Source organism: Protopterus annectens, chromosome 4.part1 (genome assembly GCF_019279795.1).
Source record: "Protopterus annectens isolate FY-2018-M chromosome 4.part1, PAN1.0, whole genome shotgun sequence".
Classification (NCBI taxonomy): Eukaryota; Metazoa; Chordata; order Ceratodontiformes; family Protopteridae; genus Protopterus; species Protopterus annectens.
Window position 1 is genome coordinate 254,657,168 of NC_056734.1, and position 25,624 is coordinate 254,682,791.

The window sequence follows — 25,624 nt, forward strand, 5'->3', positions numbered from 1 at the left end:
TAAACTTAAAAAGTTGCTAGAATAACAGGGTTTGTTTCAACAGACATTTTTCTGAAGAATTTTAAGTCAGAAACTCAAATGTATATCATTATTGACTAACTTCAGTCCTCAGTTCATCCAAGTGATTTGCCAGAAAACCACAAAATTTATGAAGAACAGACCAAAATTATGAGCCAAAACTCTAGACATTCTGTGAAACTCTGGACATTTGAGAGTATTGGTCTGTAACACACAAAACCGCAGACAGGAGTACAGGTAGGTGTGGCCTGGAGTGACTTTATAAGTACTGACAGTCACACTGGACATGCCCAAACACTTAGATAAAATGAGCACAATTCTGTTGCCTCATCATCAGAATAACCGGTTATGTACAGATATCTCTATACATACAGACATATATGTATACATATCTGTCTGTCACTACTCCCTCTCAACTACATAGCATATATATCGCTATGTAGTGTCAAATAGATATATACCAATATATATATATATATATATATATATATATATATATATATATATATATATATATCACAACAATACACAGACTCTCCCCATATATCTGCATGACACATATACATATCATACACAAATACAGCAAAACTTATATATACATCCCTGTTAATAACCTAAATATGTGTGTGGATGTCTGTATTTCTGGGTCTATATCAGAGAATGAAAGTTCACAAGAACGAATGCTCAAACATTGAAAAAGCACAAACATTGAACTTGATATTGTTGGGGGGCTGCCTCCCCCCACACCCCCCGCTAAATATATATTCAAACTCCGAAGTTGCACTACAGTGAGAAAAGGGCAAATATTACTATCCTCACTGTACTGCAACCCCAGAAATAGTGTTTTGAAGTCCAGCATTTTCGATCGGAAGAGCGTACGTTCTTGTGAACTTTTGCTTTTCTGATATAGACCCATATTTTCCTACATACCCTAATAATGGTGAGTAAATCTGCATGATCACATATCCATACTGTTGGTCAAAGGTTCCAAACTAAGGGCTCAACAGTATATAATCCACTTACCTGCAGACATCTATGCCTGCTGGATGTCACCATGTATACAGACATAGGTGAACAGGTGGTGTAATGTATAATGTTGTCTACACATGCATGGACAGGGCATAATGTTCCTGCAAACAGGTTTGCCTGTCTAACTGCAAGCAACAATATATGTCCATACTGGTAACTGTACAAACATAGCTAGGATAATAGCAGTTATCCCACTGCTAGGATACTAGATGCAGATAATAGTATGAAGCCATATCACTCTGTAGAGCACAGATGCTGTTCAACACAACTCTAGTTTGTGTAATGCACAAGTACTGTGCCTGTAATCACATATACAACAGGCTCAACCTGTGGTGCGTGTGACAAGTACTGTGATCTGTAGTGAGAATAAGACTAGAGAGGTAGGGGTTCTAATCTCATTGCAAGCTACTTGGTGCATAGCTATGTGTGTATGTAAACCTCTGTAGAATAGCTGACATGCCCTCATGGGCTATCTATCTACAATGGTTATGAACGTTTTGGCCCTGTAACTTACTGCTCGCCTCCAAACTGAGCTCTTCTACAAGGTCTGATGATGTCATCTACCTTAAGACTACCTGCTAAGCGGGCTGTATCACACTTAAGTTGTGTCACATGTGATAAATACTGTGATTTATAGTGTATAAGTCTAGAAAGTTAGGGGTTCTAATCTCATTGCAAGCTACTTGGTGCACAGCTGTGTGTATGTATCCCCCTGCAGAACAATGGCATGTCCTCATGGGCTATCTATCTGCGATGATTATGAACTCTTTGGCCCTGTAACTTGCTGCTTGCCTCCAAACTGCCATCTTCTACAAGGCCTGATGGTGTCATGCATCTTAAGACTACCAGCTGACAGGGTAGTGTCAGCCTTAAGCTGTGATGCATGCGACAAGTACTATGATCACTAGTGTATAAGATTAGGGAGGTAGGGATTCTAATTCCACTGCAGACTACTTGGTGCATTTCTTTGTGTGTGTGTATCCCCCTACAGAACAATTGGCATGCCCTCATGGGCTATCTAGCTACAATGGTTATGAACTTTTTGGTCCTGTAACTTACTGCTCACCTCCAAACTGCCCTCTTCTACAAGGCCTGATGATATCATCCAACTTAAGATTACCAACTGACAGTGTAGTATCAGATTTAAGCTGTGATATGTGCAATAAATAATGTGATCTATACTGTGTAAGACTAGGTAGGTAAGGATTCTAATCTCACTCCAGACTACTTGCTGCATGTGTAAGTCCAGATGGCTTAAATATTATCACCTTGGTAACTTAGAAGTATTTTATTTGTAGCGTGTGATGTGCCCCCCCCACAAAGGACTGATCACAACAAGGACTGCTGATGTCATCAAGCATAATATGTCCTGAACTGATAGTACTAGCAGACATGAGGTGTGTTGTAGGCATCACGTACTGTGATCTGTAGTGTGTACCACTGCATAGGTAAGTGCAAGTGTTCTCATTTAAATACATCCAACTTGCACTATGTGTGCACCTTGGCATGTCCTGTACACAGTGACTGAAAGTGATGCTAGCCTCAATATAGCTATGTTTGTGTGTGAGCTTGTTTGAACATTTTACATCATGTTATGGAACCATAGGACATTTAATCTTCACTAGCACAATGGTTATACAGCCCTCACAATCATAGAAATCTTTATACCCATAGTTACAGGATCAGCACATACTCCCCTACTCCAAGAGGGACACTTTGATATGATGGTCGCCTAGCCAATCATACAGATGGCATGTGCTAAGGTGCACTAAGGTGCACTGTGTGCCATTAGGCAGGATTCTGTTTCAAGGGTATGTTTAAGTCTGCTAGACAAATCTTTCACACAAGCATGTACTACTAACTTGACATACAAAGATGATGTCCTTACAGTGAATTATTGATCTATGTCTCCTACAGATAGGCAGCATATAAAATCAAGCAAGGTCACATATTTCCCCATATCCAAGGCACAGATCACCTCTGAGTAGTCTATATTTTACATGTGACAATGACACTCATTTCAGACAATCCCCACTGAACACATACTGAAGGAGTGAAGTGTCCTTGTGAGGGGACCATACTGTTATGTGCAATTGCTAGTAGTACTTGGAAAAGTACATCACCAAATGGCTATTGCACCAAATATTGGCATGCTGAGGGAAGAGTACTTGGAGGTTATGAGTATGTCATTTACAGGTGACTCTGGCCTCAGTTATGCCATATGATTCTGCTATACCACCGTACAGACATGGTGATCTGAAGCACATTACATGTAAACCTGTGTGGCCAGGTCTATGTGCCCAGTTCATTATCCCTTGAGTACGTACATCGCATGTTGTGACTTCATGAGCTACTTACCAGGTACTTAGGTCTAACTGATGGAAGTGATACTATATATATATTTGAATGGAGTTTATGGTCATTAGTATGTCATCAGGCAGGTGTTTGAAATACCCTCTTGCAGGATAGTGACATACCACAGAGACTCTATGAGTGCTCACAATTTGCAGGCATCAGCCAACATTGTTAGCCACACTCAGTCAGTAGTTGCATGTATTGTGGCTGAATCATTTCTAAGCAGTAAAGGACCCAGTACTGCGCATTGTTGAGAACTGCTGCTTACAGTTCTTCTACTGGATGCGGATGTCTCTGTGTTGTGCAGGTGTGCCAGAAATGGGCCACTTAGTGACCCCTACAATGACAGTATCATGGATGCCTAAGTGGGTGCTTTGTAAATGTTGCCTGAGCAAGGGATATAGTCAGATGGCTTGGCTCAGTCTAGGAGGTTGTATGCCCTGATGTACCCTCACCCAGATCCATGGTGACTGCCTCAGAAATGTCCGCCACATGTAATAAGCATGCTCCTCCTGTCACGCATCCAAACTGTGTACAGTCAACTGTGTGTAGAACACATATGATGATTGCCCCTACAGGCATACAGATATGGATACTCAGACAAAGAGGTGCATAGTTATGTTGGTCAGTGGATGCACCAAATCTGTGTAAGGGTATAACAGTTGCCATTGTCCACTCAGCTTGTGTGAAATCAGTAGTGTCAGTATGATTGCAAGGTTTTCCCAATGGTGTTAGTAATCCTTGTCAGATCCCATGTGGGATGCAGCCTGCAATGTTAGCATGTGCAATAGATGCTGTGTGTCTTCCAGTGAGAAGCCAATTATGAACTGCTCTGTAAATATGGAAGTTATGGGACAAGTTGTAGGAATGTTATGTGTCACATGTGGTGGGGACAAGGAAGTGTAGTTGTTGCAGACAGTGTGGGAGTATAGGTTAGGTATGAGTGCAGACCCATCACATGTGACATCATCACATATGAGGTCACCAACAATCTGGGCCTGTCCTTTGAGGTCAAACATGTAACTACATTCTGCATTGTCCTACTGCTTTCTGTGGGTGGCTACTTTTGTCACTAACCATGTCTACACAACATCACAACAACACTATGTGCTTCTTTTAGCTGAGGAGGTAATACATCCATGTTAGGGGGGGCACCCTCACCACAACTGTCACAAAGCACTGTCCACCTGTTATTGTACAGCCTGCAAATGACAGTTGTCCATCAGTCAGTTTTGCTGAGCCATGACAAGCCTGTGTCCCTCCTGTCATGTACAGCCGAGTTCATGCAGTTATAATTCTGCTGACATAATGTAGATAACCTGTCCTGTGGAGTCCATGTCACAACTGTACATGTGTAGTCTGTCTCCTAAATGCTGAGGGGATGTGTCTGGCTCCATAGGGAGGGGTGTTGGAGCCCACTGTGTACCTCCCTCGTATCTGTGACAGGACTAACACATCTCATCTGTTTTACACGCCTATAACATCACTGTGGTATACAAAGTTCATGCTGGAGAGACCGGTATGTAACACAAACAGTATGCCCTACATGAAACAGGCTCCCAGGCATGTGAAGCACACATCTGCTCTGACACAGCATGTGTAGGTTAAAAAATGGTATGCAGAACATGACAATCATAACTGGTGTTGGGCAACTGTCTGTACCAGACACAGAATATTTGTAGATGGGTCATGTCCATCAGCAAAGCTTGTAGACGTGTGAGTTCCCAAAACCCTGGTGGCACTTATCAAGGGTAGCAGACCTGTTCACAGATTAGGATTCACGAGTGCGCTGAATGTCACCATTGTACCTTGTTAGCCTATTATACATGTATGAACCTGTGGACCCATCCACTTATAGTGCTGTACCTTGCTGAAGCCATATTTCTGCTGAGCTGACATACCAACCTGTGCTGTTTTATTGCTGCTGTGTATCCATAGGTTATGCCAACAAACTCCATAAACAAGGGCTATACATTAGAACATCACAGATGACAACTAAGAGTGAAGATTTTGAGAATGAATGTAATAGGTTAAAACAGATGTTTCTAGAAAGAAAACATCCAGAAGATTTTATCAATGAAGTGATGGAAGAAGTGATTGAGGGAAGAAAAGATAGATTTAGCCCTATATGAGGAAGAGTATTGGAGAATGGGGAGACAAGGAATGTTAATAAACAAGTAACAGAAGAGAAAAATTACAACAGTGCATTTATTTTGAATTTCAACTGTGAGTCGGGTTTGGTAAAACAAATAGTGAACAGAAATTGGAAAGTGTTCTCGGAGTTTTCAGATTTAAATATTATGTTTAAGCAGCCCATTATATTTAGTTGTAGGAAGGATAGGAATATTAAAATATTTTAGAAAAAAGTGTAAGTAGAGGTGAGGTAAATAATAGGAAAAAGGGTACATTTAAATGTGGCAGATGCACACATTGTAGGTTTGTGATGAATAAAGAATGTCATTATTTATTGGGGAGAGACAAATTGTTGGTAAGTAAAACGTATGCTAATTGCGAAACTAAAGGAATAGTGTATTTAGCTGAATGTAAAAAATGTTCCTTTTTTATATGGGAAAGATGGAGAGAGCATTTAGAAGACGTATTTATGAACATATGTATGAGATCCATACGCAGGATTTGAATAATGCCCTATACAAACATAGCACAGTATGTAAAGAGGCTAATTTTATGTTTTTTGTGCTTGAAGTAATCCCACATAATATTAGGGGAGGTGATGGGAAAATAGAATAAAAGTGAGGGAATTATACTGGCAAATGATCTTGGAGGCTTGCAGGACACCAGGGCTGAATGAATATATTTCTATGGTGCCTGTATTGAAATTAAGAGCCCCAAGACGTTGAGTGTACAATTGGTGTAGTGTTTTTCACCACTTGTTGGTATTTTTTTGCAGTAGTTGGTTTTATATCTCATTTTTTTATTTATTTCATATTTAAATAATGGTATTTTTTAGAGAATAAATGATATGTTATTTAACTTTACAACATGGTGGAGCTCTGTCACTATTTTAAAGAATATTTATTTCATGATAGGTTTTTTAAAACACATAGTTATTGTATTGATGGTTTTATGTTAAGAAGACAATAATTGTGTTTTTTATTAAATAAGGTTTTAAAAGGCAAGGATTATTTATGTTTGATGCAATATTTTTTAAATAATATGCCTTTAAAGCTTCCTTTGTGACAGCCTTTTAGTAAGTAACTATGTATGAGCTCAAGTGATTGGATAATTGGTTTAGGGAAGTATATATAATGAGGGGATTGTGATTAATGATGTGTTTTTTCTGATGAAGTTACATGGTTGACAAAAAACGCAGTGAATAAGTTAAGTGTTTCTTTTTGATGTGCATTTTTGTTCAATAAAGTCGAAGTTCGGTTTATTGGTGGCTCCATGTGCTTTGTTTACATTGTTCGTTAGAAATATAAACAAGTCCTTGACACACCTGTCATTGTGTAACTATATAGCCATTACAACATCATACAACATAAGGTACACAGAAGTATGTGGCATACTCGTGATACATGTCAGCATACAGTATATGTCATTAACCACTACATGTGGCATGGCAAAACAGCACTGCATTACACAAGTACATGTTAACTAATATAGTCAGCCTGTGCATCAAACAACTAGCTTAATTTTTTTTCATCAATGGTGAGGATGACAGGGATGTTACACAGGTATCATCACTTGCGCAAGGTATTGTGTGGGGGTGCATGAGGCCTAGGCTGACCCACACAGTTGACAGCATGTGTGTGAGTCAGGAAGGGACGCAGGTAAGATGGACCATGGAACTGTGCCATGTGTATCTGTAGGTGACCTGTATTTGACAGTGGTTTATGAGTTTGTGCATGTACTCAGTCAAGCTCAGTGCTGGCCCTACATGTGTGTGTGTTGGACATCTTTGGACTGTACATGGTAGAGTTGACAGTTCATCATTTCCAGCCCCAAACACAGGAACTGACTGTGCCAGGAGTTGCACCGGGATCTCCATGCCCAAGGTCAGAAGTCATGCTAGTACATGATGATGACTGCTGTCTGTTGGGACTGTGTCCCCCACAGGAATGCCCAGGACTATGAGCCCATAGCCTGCCGGTGTGGCTAGCATGCTCCCCTCTGTAGCACAGCATGTACTGCAACTATGGGAGCATGATTGTGCATGGCCATGTGGACTCTCAGCAGATGGGGTTGCTACCTACATCCATGAGTCTGACACTCAACTCCAACCACACATTCCAGCACAATGTGCAGTCCAAGACAGACACTGTCTCAGCCCACCTTCTGTCCACTGCATCAATCAACTGATCCAGGGTGTCCCCAGTGCAGTGGAGGAAGTCACAGATGTCAGAATGTGCTGCATCCATAACCATAAGCATACATCTAGTCTTCCATTCAGAACTTGCCTGTGCCTCCATGATGGCTCAAAACATGTGCAGAGTGACCTGTGATGTGACACCTGCAACAGGTGGTGGAAAGACAGCAGGTCTCCTACAAGCACTCCTGTCAATCCGCCTGTGTGAGACCTTGCCAGATCTCTGGCTATGGCCTGTGTCAACACCCACTAGAGCCATAGTTGCCACATGTTCCTGTTCAATGTCCCCACCCTCTGACTGTCCAGCATCTGTGGCCTCTGTGGAATGAGTATGTGTAGGCATACTGACATTGTGCAGTGACATTGGAGGCAGAAGTGTGATGTCTATCTCTGGGATAGATTCAACCCCCGACATCCCCACCTGTACCTCACTGGCACCATTATCATCGGAGTCCAAAGAGACACTGACATCAGGTTGTGTAGGGGACAGACATCAACCACCCCAGCAGGTCACCTGTGATAAGAAAGAAAAAAGTAGTACATTAATAGTTGCACTATTGTGTACGAAAAATACACCAATACTCATAATAATAAAGACCCATAAGTGAATTAGCGGTCAAACATTTTTCTTCTCCGCTTTCATCCAACAAAGGCTTCCTCAGAACAAAATACACATTCATCTCATGACCTTTATAACAATTACTTGAAGTAAATCAAGTAAAACTTGACCAGCAAAATTTACCTTTTAATTAATCAATATGAAACTATACTTGATAAAACAACACATAAAAACCCAGCACACCCATCTTAACAAATATATTGAAATACATGTTTCATTGCCTAATTTATTTTCCTTTCAACTTTTTTTTTAAAGGCATTTTAGAGTAATTGCCTCATTTAAACCAGGAGGCCTATCTGCTCTTAACTGTCACTGCCAAAGTGTTTCATTTTGTCCATCTACACTTCTGTCATTACTCCTGCTAAGATCCTTAGATACCTGATCCAGAATGGAAAATAAAAACATTCTAATCTCTTTACACATGAAAGTATGCTTAAACATGGTATTATTCTGGCCCTTAACTTTAACAGAATATAAATGTTCCTTAACAAAACAGTGTCATGCTTACCAGGAGCAGGACCATGGCCTTGGCCAGTACCTGACGGACCAGTGAAAAGTTAAGGGTGAAGTAATGTCATTACCAACTCTTGTTGCAGCACAATAAGTTATTACATCCATATACCTCACATTTACAGTAGCGACTATTACTTGTGGTATTGGTCACATTCTAAATATGAGACTACAACTGAGGTTAACCCCCCCCCCAAAAAAAATAACAAAGACCTGACACCCACGTAAATGTATGTACAGCCTGGAACTCTGACTGCTGTAGTATTAGAATGCTGATAACAGTAAGCCTACCTGCACTCTTCTCTACTGTGAAACCTGTGGCACCCACCTCCATGATGTATGGTGTGATGGATGCCTGGGAGCTGTCATGTGTGCCTAGGTTCACTAGGAATTCCTCAGTGGCTGACAGTGGTTGTTCCACTGCAGACCCTCCACTGATGATGGCACAAATGCCCTTCATCATTCAGCATTGATCATGTCCATTCCACACTGTCGAATCTGCTCAAATGTCCTGTCCTGATGGCCCATGCCATTCACATCACAGACAATGTCTGGCCGCAGTGCAGCTTGCTGTTCCCTGTTGTACCTCCCACTGGACAGTAGGATGTGATGATGTTGCCTTATTCCTTCCAGGTATAATTTCATTTTCTGCATCAGAGAAGGGTGCATGGCATCTAGGGTACATGATTCCTGAAAGACAACAAAAGGGGAACACATCACAGGATCACTTATGTGGAAGTAAACTATGTAGAGATACAACAAGGTCAAAATTGTTGGAAGTATCCACCTGTTTCTCACACATGTCATACTCCACATTGTGCAAACATACTAAGAGTGTGGATACAACTGAGACAGTAGCAATAGTCAGTTATTCCCATGTGTGTCATGACAGATAATGCTGTATGATCATACACCCAACACTCGAGTCTTCTGTGATGTGTCCCCTGCAGGCAACCCCCTGATAATATGCCATAAGAACAGCACCACACAAATAGCAGTGTGCTATCACAATCACTATAAAGGGGCAGTCCAATGAGACCAGTGTGCCACAATGACAAATTGCAATGCACCCTTGATGTACTGTATGTCTTGTGTAGGTGTAAGACAGCAGGAGATCAATGACATGTCATTATCACAGGTCTAAGGCTTAATGCTAAATAAAATCAAAATGAAAACTACTACTGTTACTAAATGAGGCAAAAGAAATGGAAACCAGTAGTTTTTAAGTTAGCACTTTCATCAAGTTTAATAACCTAACTTCATCAGACAAAAAACAGAAAGAACTTATTAAAAACCCTTTAATAGTCCTTGTAAAACACATGACTTAAAAACTATTATTCAACTAAACAATATAAACGTTAAAAAATGGAACTATGACAACCAAAATAATGCTTAAGAAAACTATTTTTAATGCATAAGCTGTTTAACTTCAATACACTGGAAACTGAGCATAAGTCATTTAAATCTGGCTGACTATAGGCATAGATTCTGATCTGCCAAAATAACTCTTGTTGCTCAAGTCTCAAAAACTGGGGTCCCCCTCTTATTATCATATTCAACATGGTAAATCACTTTAAATAAAAAGGAATTACCTGGTCGGTTGACCACACGTTTTGCTAAAGCATTTTCAGATCTACCCTTTCTGATATTATATACGTGTTCATAAACACGTTCCCTTAGTTTGCGGTCAGTCTTGCTGATGTAAAAAGAAGGGCAGGACTGACACTGGGCTATATAGACAACACTTGTTGAATTACAATTAAATCTACCTCTACATGTGTATTTTTCTCCCCTCACCATAAAGGTACTACCCGCATTCATATATTTACAGTGTGAGCAGACCTCACATAAACATCCCTTAATATCTAGAAAAATTAGGTTTTCTAAATTCTAATAAACTCTTCAAACTTTGCCGTCTTTTGAACACATACCTAGGACCCACTCCAAGTTTGTCTGTTAATAACTCATCAGAAGTTATTAAACACTAATTCTTCATTAAAACCTGTTTAATACTCCTAGTATCCTGGTTATAAGGGGTAATGAAGGTTAGGGAAATTTGGCTATCTCCCTTTGGTTCTCACTAACCACTAAAGTATACCGATCCACAACCCTAGGGTTATTACTTCTCAAAATGGCCCTAAAATGACCAGCATTTCTCTTAATTTGAACCTCTTGAATTAGTTACTCTAATAAGGGAGCAGGATAACCTTATTTCAAAAACATCTGGTGGAGTAAGTTGCATTCAGCTATAAAGTCTGAATTAGTAGTGCATATCCTTGTAGCTCTTAGAAGCTGACCTTTTACAACTGACTTTTTTTGGTACCAGGGTGGAGACTCAAATAATGCAGGAAGGAGTTAGAATAAATCTCCTTCCTGAAACTCTTAGCTTTATAACATCCATTCTCTCTGTCCTTACTTAAATCCACATTTAAAAATGATATCCGTTCACTGTTGTAAACATAGGAGGAAAATAAAAACTGTGTTATACTTTTGCAATACCGAATGAACACAGCAAACACATCATGATCTCCTTTAAATATTATAAAAATATCATCCAGATATCTAGTGTAGTAAAAGATGTGGCCAGTATAAGGATTGTTTTTGAATACGGACTCCTCCTCCCAGCAGGCCATAACTAAATTGACCAAACTGGCACCAACAGAGGAGCCCTTGGCTACACCGTTTTTCTACAAGTAGTAATCACCTTAAAACAGAAAAAAATGTTTACTCAAAATAATATCTAACAGTTCTTGTATTAAAGTTAGATCATGGTTGCTGACCCCCTTCCTTAGTAACAGAAAACCTATCCATTCTATACCCATGTCCTGGGGAATAACTGTTTAAAGATCCTTTACATTAACGGTTTCAAAACTAAAATTTGGTTCAAAATTCAAACTATTGACATTCTCCAAAAAGGTTCCTCTGCTACAAACCTCTTCAAAAAATGATCCACATGTTTAGCCAGGGGGGTAGGTGATGGAATTCCTACTATTAATGATGGGATGGAGTGGGGGGTTTTGCAAGTCCTTATGAACTTCCGGGATACCGAAAATTGCAGGAATCAGGGGGGCAGGCATAGACAGATAGTTAAATAAGTTGATGTCAATACGGTTCTCTATAAATAAATCATTCAGATAAATTCTAATTCTCCTATAGACTTGATTCAACTCATTTAAGGAGACTAAAACATAAGCACCAGTATTCAATACCTGGAACATCAGTTCAGAATAACGTTGCTATTCATAAACACAAGCCCCCCTACCCTTATCAGGTTTCATTATCCGCACTCTGCTGTTCTTCAAAATATCCAACATATCCCATTCGTCAGATCTAAAATTGTTCAAACTGCCCTTTTTATTTGTTGAGCCACTACTCAAATTCCATATATCAATTTCACATATACATTCAAATACATCCAAAACAGAGTTTAAAGGTGGGTTAAAGATACTTAAACCTCTAAAATCAACAGCTTCCGCACAATGGTCATTAAATAACAAATGTAAATTCAATTTGCGTGTAAAAAGTTTTAAATCAATTAAAGTCCTGCTTAAATCACTGCTTCTGGATGGCACAAATGTCAAGCCTTTAGTCAAAGTGTCAGTTAAGGAGGTCACAACATTATAGTTTGAATAATTAAAGATGTTAAAGTCACCTCCCCTGAGTTTGTCATGATTTTTGCACATTGGTCTCATACTTTCGCCAATGTTAAAATTAGAGAGGGACTCAATAATATCTAAATTAGAACAGGTTACCTCATCCATTGAGATTAACGCTGATGATTCCTCCTCTTGTTGTTTCTCCCATAGTTCTGATGCCCATGGTTCTGGCCTCTGCGAAAATTTTGATTGCTAGAAACGTTAGAATTATTAGAAGACCTCGTATTCTGATTTCTTATCCTTTCACTCTGACTAGGGCCATTAAACCCATCTCCTCGTGGATCTTTTCTCTCATAGTTAAGTTGGTCTCTGTTGTTACCATTAGGCACTGAACCAGAGCTGTTTATGGGCGGGGTTACTACGTCAATTTATAGGTCTGAAGCAGGAAGGGAATGTACACCAAATCTGTGGGAATTCCATTGCTGAGATGGGGGTGGCTTAGGGTATGTCACTCTCCTTTGATAATCACTGTTGTCACAGGCTAGTTTCCTGATTTTGGTAGCCCTTAGTTTAGCCAGATGCCCATCAATACTTGAAAAAACATGACTATAATCAAATTTATATCTAGAAAAAATAGGGTCATGTTTAATTTGGGCATCCAAAGCATCAATTTCCTTAATTAAATCGTCAGCCATCATCTGATCATGTTTCATAAAAAGCTTAATGCTGTAATCCCTGTTCACCACAAGTCTATTCACCCATCTGCATCCTGTTGTACACCAAATCCGTTACATACCTGATGGAGTGCAGTACTCCTCTGTTGATATGTAGTAATACTAAAGTTTTCACAAAGACATTCTCTGTGTGAGGAAAGTCTCATACAGAATGGTTCCCCATAGCCAGCTGCTTGCCTTTTAAACATGCTTCTCATCAGCAGGTGATTGCCTCAAAACCAGTCTGTGGGTCTGAAATACTAATTGCAGCCAGCACAGCTGATTTCCATTATCATCAGCCAATGAGATGCAACCACTGTACAATATATAAAGCTTTCATGTAGATTATGGCCCCTTTCTAATATGTTGTGCTGGACATTACTGGGGTGAGGAAACTGCATTGTCTCAGAGGGTAGGTCTGTAGCAGAAACCTTTATGAGATGTGTGTGCTACAGGCTGTAATACACACAGAGAGTGTGAGCACGTTTGAGGACAACAAGCTGTAGGAGTAACTGTGGGAGTTGGGTCAGCCTTGCTGTAGAGGCAGAGCCAGAGTGAGGCTACCCTTTCCATTCCAATTAAGGCATGTGTTTAAGGTAAGTATGTCAGGCAACAGTATCACCAACAGAGTACTAGGCAACATGTTTGGTGTGTTCTTGAGTAAGTTGGGGTATAAGTATAAGAATATGTCCACCATTTGGGCAAATATCAGGACATGTGTTACAGTCTAGTAGTAATTTCTAGTGTGTATGAGGGCAGGCATTGTTACAAGGAGGAACTTCCAATGTGTATGTTAGCTGTGCAGCTGTGATAATCTGCACAGTGACTTTGGTAGGATTGTGTGGTGCACTTTGATATTAGTGGCCCTCATTTGCAGTACCTGCATTGACATTATATGTGAATGCATATTAATGCATGATGTGGCACTTTATGCACATATAGCTTTGCTATAGGTATATGTGAAGCATGCCCCTAACTGCAGGCCTGTTACTTCCATCAGTGAAAATCAGGCATTTCATTTGAAATGCATTGTGTGGATAAAGAGTGCATGACTCAGTCATTAATTGCTGCCTTCACAATACTTTACCTTAATTTCTACATACCACTGGATTTGAACCCAGGACTGTGTGTGGCAAAATGTACTGTTTGCAAGGCAGTTAACAGACTGAGCTACTGAGTCACTGCTACAGCAGGTGTATTTGCAAGATATATGTGCACACATACAGGCTGTGACATATAATTTCTACACCCATCAGTATGTGCATGGCTTTGTATGGATGTATGTGTGCACCAGGGTCCCAGAAGAATATGTATTTTGCCATTATGCCTTAACAGGTGTCTTTCCACATGTTGCTGCTGAAGGTCACATTCACCTGTTATCACAGGCCTCACTTACATCCATTATTATATCTTTGGCTTTCTAGTGATGTACTGTTGCACCAGAGTCCAAGGTAAACACCCATTTTTGCATTATTTTTTAATCAGGTTTGCGTAGCACATCGGGGTGTGCAGCTCCACTGAAACACACTTAATGACTATAACTGGAAATCACTATGTTTTCTTTAAACCACCTGCTTTAATTAAGAGTTGTATGGCATGGCAGGTTAATGCAGTGGACTGCAGGTGTGATGGTCTTGGGTTTGAAATATGAGGCAGGTGTTTATTTTGTGTTTATTACAAGTTTAAAGACACATATAGCTAATACACCTCTATTTAGTTGAGCTTAGAGAAGCTGCATGATGCGGCACTTCATGAAACAATGTGCTAAAAAAATAAAGAAAATAAAAATAGGGAGATAGGAAAGTGGTGAAATGGGGTGCAACCAGGGTGCCAAACATATTGAAAGTTTGATAGGGATGTGCAGGAAGGGTGTAGAAAAGAACCATAGCTATCCATTACTTGTACAGCAGCAACTGTGCACTTTGACAGAATTTGTATATGACTTTGAACTCTCACCCCAGAAAAAGGGGTGAGGACAACATAACTGCATTGTCAAGCAAATTAGACCAAAGTGCATGTGTCCAGTGGACATGTGTGCAAAATAGAGAGCTATGCATGGGATGATATTTTTTTTTTTGGGACATGTGCCCATTTTTTATTTTTTATTTAAGGTGAGAGTGGAATGTTGGGGAAGGGACATAGGTATGTGTGGGGGAGGTAAGTTGGGTAGGTGAGGATGCATTTGCAGACAGACAAGTCAGCAGATGGGGTGGTTGTCGACACATGAGAGGGGTGAACATCTTGGATAGGGAGGGTGTTGTGGAATCCAAGTCCCATGTGCCTCTAGACAGCAGCAGCATGACTCACATCCCCACCCATGGGACTGTTGGCACTGCTTCTTCACTGCCTCATGGGTGGCAGTGCTGGAGGCTGAGTAGCAGGGTGAGGCTGCCCCAAAAGGTCGGCCGGCATTCCCTCAGTCTTGCACAGGCAGTGGTCAAACCCACGGTAGACTATCCTGTGCACCAAGAATGGCAGCTCATCCCAGGTGACAACACCTCCTTCCACCCCCTCCAGAGGTGGGTCGGCCCCTTCCCATGTGGGGGTACTACCCGACGCTGGAGGTAGTGCAGGGCTAGAAGACAGGGCACCATTGGTCTAGGTCCCAGACTTGTTGAGACCCGATGCCAAGGCCAGTTGAGGCAAGGTATGTAGATCAGCAAGAACCGACATACCTTGACGTGCTGTGGTAAATAAGGTATAGGAATAAGTTAAGGTTAGTAATAATAACCAAACCATTGTTAGCATTAACAGTATGGAACATCATTTTAATTAATCCAAATACATATTAATGTATATTATATGTAACACAAAAGTAAATACCATAAGAATCAGTATGGTAACAGCATGCCAGTAAGAAGTAAACGATAAGGCCAACAAGACAGTTTAACAAAATATTTTAATATTGAATCATAATAACACATAAAAATAATACATCATGGTTTGCAAAAATATAGTTAGTTTAATAAAACATGTTAATATTAAATCATAATAATAAATAACAATAATAAATAAATGAAGATAAGGGGTGGAGCGAGAGAGAGAGAGAAAAACAATCCATAACTGACAATGCAGACTATATCCCTGAAAACATTGATAATAAATACTCTACAGGCATGTAGTGTCAGGTTTGAGTACAATGACTACAATCCTCCTATAGGTGATGTCGGATGTACATACCTCGCAAGCTGTTAGCATGTGTCAGTATGGGCCGAGCAATTATAAATGCAAGTATGCAACTACACAGAACGCTTTTACATAATGTGGACTTCTACAACTATGGATAGTGCAGTGGTGCAGTGATAGCGTTGTCACCTCACAGCAAGAGGTTCTTTGATCTGATTTTGGCTGGAGTGTTTTCTGTGCATGTTCTCCCTGCATTCATGTGGGTTTATTCCAGGTGCTCCAGTTTCCCCCCACATTAGAAAGACATGCATCTGCAGTGTTTCTTCCTAGGCCTGTGCTGAAAATTGGCTTTGTTCGTAGTAGGACTTTCTTGGTTAACAAATGTTAAATAAATAAAACTACAAAGGTGTTCTGTAAGCGGATGTGGTGATACATTGCATTCCAGGTAATCATTTTCTGGTAATCCTGTGACAGATGCATTAGACAGTTTTAATTACATTATGTGAAATTGAGACACTAGAGAGGCTTGTTTGTGTACAGTACATCAATTAGACATCTGTCATGCCTTAATTGGCAGGCATGGGAATAGAACCCAATAGCTGTGACTGCAGGGAACATCTGCAAAAGATGTAACATTGACTGAAGCAGCTTAGTACAGAGATGCAAGGAATACAGTCATTTTGGGAATATGTAGGCAGATGTATTCAGGAACTGACAATGCTATTTAACATTTTATTGATATTGCTGATAAGTGTCTGTGAAATGTTAGCACAATCATATCTGACCATAACATAGGCTACCTCACCCATATACCATTTGTTCCTGGAGTAGGAGAAAAAGACAGCATTATGTGACTGGATTTATTTTGCATTCTAGAACTATTACAGTGCTATACTTGACTGCAGTGACAATAGAACACACATGCATGGAATACAGCCGTATTGCATTTATTAAAACAGATTTCTGTAGGAATCAAAAATGCTGCTTAACACATTATTGTTATTGCTGATACATGTCTGTGATGTCCACATAAAATCTACCCATAGAGTTGGCTTCCTCACCCGTATACCTTTATTACCTGAAGCAGGAGGAATAGAGAGCATTATGTGACTGATATTGGCCTGGAGACAGCCTTAGACTGTACTATGAGTTAAACAATACAGTTTGCAGGCCATTAGTTTTGTATTCTACAGCTATTACAGTGGTTACTCTTGACTGCACCTTACCATAGACAAACTATGCATACAGCTCTACTGCAGTGGTTATGACAACACAATCCTGATGTACACCATTTTGCTTACTGTTATTGGTATAGTTTGTTGTTTATTGCAATACATTTGTTATTGTTCATTTATTGCACTGCAGCCCTAATTGCCCATTTATTGCACTACAGTTTTACTTACCAATTTGTTGCACTACAGTTTTTTGTGTATACTTTACTGTAGTAAATGCTTTACTCTTTCTTGCTTATTGCACTACAGTTAGCATAATAAATCTGTACATACCACACTCACAGTGCAACCTGGCCAGGTGCCTGGCATGGGACTTGACATTGCGAGCCCTATATCAGCTGCAGCTGTTGGGAGAGAATCACACCATTATGTATACCAGTTTTGCAGACATTCCGCTTGCATATTGGTAAAGCAGTGGAAAATGTACTTATGTATTTGTAGGGCATTTCCAGCTGTGGCTTCTTGGACCCAGGTGCCCAAGGTTCCCCTCTTTCTCCTCTTCAGGTCATCATAATGGTTACACACTGCTCACCTGTGTGGGGGATATCAGTGACACTGGTGAGTCCCTTGGCCAACTGGTACCAGGTTTCTGCCTTACAATCTGAGCCCTGAAAACTGTCCTGCAACAGCCTGGGTTTGTGTTTTTTTTACCAGGAGCCCAAAAAAGACTCTGGACTCCTGAACACCTCATCTCTGCTCCCCAAAGTGGCACCTTCACCAGCACTGTCTGCCATATTAGCAGTTGATCAGACTCTAAAGACTGTTGCAGAATTCCTGTCTATTGTGTCTAATATAGGCTGTTTTTCCACCCTTGCACATCATTGAGCAACATTCAAAAAAGTGCCACGTCGCTTAGCAGAGTGCAAACCAGCTAAGCAGAGCTAAGCAGTGTGAAAACCTGGACAACTGAAGTTTTAGCTAAGCTTAGCAATGGGCAAACAAAAGTAGCTGTTAGCATGTTTAAGCAGTGTTCAGCAGAGCACAGCAGTGCCATACTTCCCATATTTTTTTTTTTAATTAAACATATATAATAAATTCAATGACAGACATCTTATCACTGCTATGGACTCGAACTCAGGACCTACTAAGTATTAGGTTGCATCTCTACCCAATTAGCTACTTAGATATTATGAAGCCTAATATACCTTCACATATACTACTGGGCTACCTGTTAGCTTTGCTAAGCACCATGGCGCATCACGCCATGCTTAAATAGACCCAGACTTAAATAATTAATTACATCTGGTTTCTATTTATAGATGTCTAGCAACTGTCGGCTATGTATGCATGCTCTGCAGCATTCTGTGCCATGCAGTGCAAACAACAATTTTAAAAAAATGGGGGAAAAAAATTAAAATAAGAAAAATACATAATCATGATAATTAATGACATCCAGTTTCTATTTTTAGATGTCTGGCAGGTATCAGCTGTCTATATGTGAGCATAACATGGCATTGATGCCCTCCACACCATTCAAACATACAAAAACAGAAAAAAAAATTAAAATAAATTATTACACATTTGAATCAATTCACAACATTTCAACAGTAGTGGGGAGCAATACAGGAAGCCTCACCCTGTATGCATCCACAACCATGGGTAGCCTCTATACTTCTCCCTACACTGATTCAATATCCCTCTTCCTATGCTCTCCCTCGGCAGTGCGCCATCATTAATAATCATGGCGCATTTCGGGGGGGGGGGGTACATTCCCTGTAGGCTCTACAGAGTACCTAAACAGATTTTATTAAATGCCGGGGAACATTTTTTTACAAACAGTTATAGCAAAATAGCCACTGTTTGTACTTTAACAGATCAATTGTTTACCAGTATTGACAGTGATGGTGAATAAATAATCAGCAAAATGTTATTAGATCTCAGATATAGCTTTTGATATAGTGGAACACTATTTAATTTTTTTTCAAAAAGCATATAATTGTGGCTTCTCAGATGAAGTTTCCCAGTAGTTTAGGAACTATCTTACACATAGAATTTCTAAAGAAACCATTTGTAACTGTAGATATAAAGTAATTAATGTTACATACATAGACCATCAATGTTCCCTACTTCTTCTCCTTCTCCTGCTTTATCATCATCATCATTATTAGCAGCCATGTTTTTCCATTTTCTACATGGAATCAGGGTGTTGTATTGGCTGGTGCCATCTCTGTTGAGTCTGAAGCAATCCCCCCTTCTCTAACAGTTAGGCTTGAGTGCCACAGATCTTCTCTTACACATCCATCTGTCTCTTTGATGGATATTATTGTTCCATACTGCCTTCTTCATACCATTCCCAAATCTACTTTACAAAATCAACTTCCACTTTCCTGCATCTGTAGCTGAATCTTGAGATTTTGTCCTCTTTGTCCTATTCTGTAATTGGAGTAACTGTGGCTACTTAGTTTTCTGCTCTGATGTCCTCATTTCTTTGCCCATTCCACACTGTATTTACTACCAGTCTCAGGAATTTAATCTCCATCACCTGAAGCTGTCCCAGCTGTTCTGCCTTTACTGCCCAGGTTTCTTAGCCATACAGAAGCATGGATCATTTTTTTAGCTTCTTTGACATTCTTCTCTGACTCATTATGCTAGCGATTCCAGCTCTAACCTCATCATTCAGACTACCCTTTAACTGAACCACACCTACCACATTCTTGAAGCTGTTAACCTGCTCCCCTATTTTCCCTCTATCACATTTTCAGCTTCTTCTGATACCCACATTTTGCTGTAATGATCCTTGTCTTGTCTGTACTCATTTCAGCCCATGTGCCTTCAGTTTTGCATTCCACTGCTCTATCATTTATTGAACTTCCTGTTTAGAGTCTGTTTATAGTGCCACATCATCTGCATACAGCAAATTTGTTGACCAGTCCACCTCAGTCTGTCAGCTAGTGTAGTCCGTCACCAGTATGAGCAGCAGTGGGCTCAGAGTTGAACCCTGATGCACACCCACTTCCACTGAAAACCCTCTGTGAATATGAACACTGTTTAAACTTTTGTCATTAAGTTTTTGTACATAACCTGCACTCTTAACCAATGTTTCTGAGACTTCAAAGCAAATTCAAGAATGAAGCGTCATTTTTGATATTTCAATGATATGCCAATATCAAAGATGCTCCCATCACAGAAAAGCAGTCCTTTTAAGTCAAGTCTATGTTATGCTGACACATAATGACACAGTAAAAATTCAGAAAATTTACTTTTTGCCAGCATATTTACAAATATTTTAGATCACACTTTGGAAATATAGAAAAGATTCAAAAACTCAAAAAAAAAATATCCACATGGAAGGCAAAGTCACACAGAATAAATAATGAATAGTAGCAATTAAATGTACAGTGTCACAAAACTGCATGAACATTAAATAAATTATAGACCTTATAAAAACTAAAAATTTTATCTAACTCAGGGAAATTGCAGTTTTATGCCACTGTACAGTTAACATAGCAAAGATTCTTCATTATTTTACAAAGTGAAGTCTCTGAAGTCAAATATTCTTCACTTTATATTTTGTAAAATTACATACCATGTCTATGAACAGAAGACTGCTGTGTGATAACCAATCATATCAAAACAAAAATTATTAATTCGCATACTTTCTTAGAAACTGACTGAGATTATTTATGACTACAGAGCTTCAGCACCACATGAAGTTTTATGTCCTTATCGTTGACAGAAGGCTCCAAAGGTAAAGTCCAAAGAATATTATTCTTTGCTTCCTATGTCTTCTTATAATCTTGCTTTCACAAGTTTGAAAATCATTTTAAAGTTATAAAGTGTGAAACTAAAAATCAAAGTTATGCACATCCTCTGACTATTCACTAATTAAATTAAGTAGTTTATGAAATAGCTATCATAGCTCTGTAGCTGCATGTGATGGTTACTTTGAAAGACTTTGGAAGGTGATGTCAGTTATTGCTTCTTGCTTTCAGCCACAGCCATTGATTTGTATCCCAGAACAGATGAGGCAAGTCATCCTGTTGAAGTGTCCAGTAATCTTTCACACTGAGTAGCTGTTAAGGAAGTACATCTTAACAACAGATGGTGGAACAAAGTGCTGTAGAAGTAAGCTAAATGACTGTTATCTCCCACTGGGCATAATAATCATCTTCTATGTCATCTGACACGATGGTATCATTGAGCAGAAATGCCACCACAAAAGTCTTTTCTCTGCACAACATACTCTGACATAGAAAATCACACAAGGTCAAACATTATACAAGTTTAAAATATATTGGTCTCATAATGGTTCTTCTTTTTATGGCTTTTCCTTTGAGGTTTGGTCACCAAAGTACAGCTAACAAGATCACTGCGTTAACGGATGAGGAACATACTTCATCTTCCTCATTTTGCAGACCCTCTCTGTTTAGTGATATACAATTCCTCTCCATGACACAAGAAGTTATCAAAATATTCAGGCCATTATACAGGAGACTTATGATCAGTATAAAAAAGTGGGGGAGTCTGATAAACATTCCAAGACTGATTGCTGACTTAAGATGCACTTCTTCAAGGCATGTTAGATGTCTGACACTGAAATGTAAACTATAAAATGTCAGTGTATGTAACACTAGAGAGAAGTACAACAGTCCATCATGTAAAACATATGTATGACAGCTCCAGCATCTGGGGTTCATTTCCAATCTCTGGTTACTGACCTTGTATAGTTTGCATACTCTCTCCACAAATGACTGGACTTTTTTTGGCTACGGATGTTTACTTCCACCTCTTCAAAACATGCTACAAGGGTAGCTACTCTCCCATTTCTTATGTGTTGAATTCACCCTCTCCTTTGTTATCCTTAGAATGCTAAAAAGAATCCAAGTAGAATGAGATTATTTAGCCATTTAGTAAACAAAACTATATAAAATAATACAAACCTATTATATAAATATTTTACTTTACAACACAGTTTTATTTACATTTATTTAAGGTGCAGTATAGGCCTACCTTTATATATTTATGAGAACTGTCATTTGAATCTATGTGTCCTGTCTTAGTTTTCAGGTTTCATCATCTTCCACTTCCTAGAACCTACAGATTATAAATACCAACCATTGCTCTGCCAGCAGGCTTAGTTTTTGCTCCCCCATCTTTAACCACTAACACATTTTAAAAAATGGTGGAAACACTCTTCTTTACTTACCATCCATTTTTATAGCTAACAATTTTGAAGGCACAAATTCAGCTACTGACCTAGGAAATGTATTACTTAAGGGTATATATAATTCATGTTTCCCTCTAAAATGTGTAGATGTTGAAGCTTCATGCCTACTACCAATACATCAGATGCCTACATCATTGTCTTGCCCTTACATATTTATTGGCAAGAACTGTAAACACATTATTTAACAAATCTTAGATGCTTATCGATAAAGACAAAAGAAAAGGAATATGAGTTAAAAGTGATGAAGGAAAACATATGAACAGTAAGGGGAAAGAAAACAGGAATAAACTAAGTGGCTGCAAAAAATAATGTAGCCTTAGGAAAGAAAAAAAGGGAGCTGCTATCTTTCGATTCTTAGAAAAAATATAACTGTAAAAACTGTTCAGGTTTTCGTAAATGGAAAGGATGAGATTATTAATTTTCAAATGAGCTAAAGTTAATCGTTTGTGTGTAGTACTAAGAAGCAGTACACTAGACATCTGTATTATACTTACACACACACCATAATTCACACCTGAACGAGACGCATATAGCTCAACTATCCCTGACTTTCTGTCCCTTGATTTTGCCTCATATTCTTGTCCTTTCCCTTATGGAATATTTCATTTTCTGGTAACTTGCTGAAGACAACAGTCAAATAAAAGAGCTAGACATTAAAGTTTGTTATTGTTCAGAAAAATGCATGCTGATGCAAAACCTGTTACTCTATTAACTCTTCAAATGAATTAGTATAAAATGTATTAATATTAATGTATTATTTTAGATATATTTTATATATTTCTTAATATATATTTATTAATTTATTGTATTAATTAATATAATATTTAAACACTGTCCCTAGCAGTACTCCTCATTCTTGATCAAAGATGTTGGAAGGTATGGTGAGATGGAAATTGTGGTTGTCCAATGGCATAGAGTCAGTGTCACTGAAACTACATCGGAGAAGTTAACTTGTCATCCACAAAATGGAAATAACATTTATATGTGTTTGTATATATATATATATATATATATATATATATATATATATATTTATTTATATATATATCTGGATGCCATTTAGTTGATGGAAGACTTAGAACTTTGAATTTCATATGGCCGACACCATATGATTGAAGTTTTAAGACTTTGAACGCTCTAAACAGAGATCTCTATACAGCTCGGAACTGGAAATTTTCCCTTTTCCTCGCTATAGTGCGATCTTGGAGTTGGTATGTTTAAGTAGTGGAGGTGTGTGGGGGGGTATCCAGGATTTATTTTTGCTTTATTTTTGTTTGTTTTAGGTGTTCAAAGTCTTAAAACTTTGATCATATAGTGTTGGGCATATGAAATTTGAAGTTCTAAGACTTCGATCAGCTCTCTCTCTGTATATATATATATATATATATATATATGTATATATATATATATGTGTGTATATATATATATATATATATATACACACACACACACACACACACACACACACACACACACACACACACATATAGGTCTACTACAGAAGACCAAACTACCACATAACCGAAACCCAAACACGAACTATCAAAATCCTGAAACGTCAAAAAACCCAACTATCACATAACTGAACTTACAAAACACTGACTGACCTCAACTACAAAACAATACAGAAATCACAAACACATGTCTAAAATAAATTACCCTATAAACTCAGATCCTCACACTACAAGACAAAAACAATCTTAAAAACATAGAGTACAACTTATACAAAATGCAAACTCTATACTCATCATCAACAGTATAGTAACGGGAAACTCCCCTTATAAAATCCAACCAATGTACCTAACCACTACCACACCTTGCACTCTAACCAATAACAGCAATTCCAAAACATCCCACTAAATATTCACGATGGTAGTTATAACACCAATATGTATATTCATTACAAAACACAAATGTAGAAAAAATAAATAAAAAAAAAATAATAAATTAACTTTATGGTTTTGCAGGGGGCTGCACTGCCTGTGTCCCCAAACACCCATCAACGTACATATACCTACTCTGAGATCACACTACAGTGCAGAAATGAGCAGATTTCCTGTTCTGCTCTTCTCTAGTGTTGGCTTTTTACACTTTCAGTCATCTGAGCATTGGTAAAGTGAAGTTTAAGTAAACTGAAACTTTGACTTTTTTGTCTTGGTAATATGAATGTCATTCTAGTGACATTTTGGTAATGTCAAGTAGACTCATACAGATATATATATATATATATATATATATATATATATATATATATATATATATATATGTGTGTGTGTGTATGTATATATATATATATATATATATATATATATATATATATATATATATATATAGCTTCATAGGTTCAGAAGTGTGTGCTAGGGTCTATATCACGTAGTCAAAATTCTGTAAGTTTGAACACCATATGTTCGAACCTAAATGTTTGAACTTACAGAATTTTGAATATGTAAAAAAAAAAAACACAACAAAAAAAGAAAATGAAGGGTTGTAAGCAGGGGGGAAAGCCACATTGCACCCCCCCACACCCCCCACTCTTTTAATATACCAACTCCGAGACTGCACTACAATGTGGTAAAGGGAATTTTCCCTTTATTGCACTGTAGCATGGTCTCGGATTAGGTATATTTAAAGAGCAGTGGGTGTTGGGGGTGCAGCCCCCCACGTGGCAGGTGCAGGTGGGCCTGTCCCCCAGCTTACAGCTATCAGGACATTGTTTCTGTTTTTTATTTATTTTTTTTTTTTTTGAGTTCGAAGTATGACAACTTTGAACATATGGTCTTGACCATATCACGTTCGAAGTTATTATACTTCGACTACGTGATATAGACCCATGTGCTAGGCTAATGGCCCTGGGGCCTTTACAAGCCTAGCCATAGGATTACCCTGGCATAGTGCCAACTGACCTTAGTTCCCAGTGCCTCTATTGAGTAGA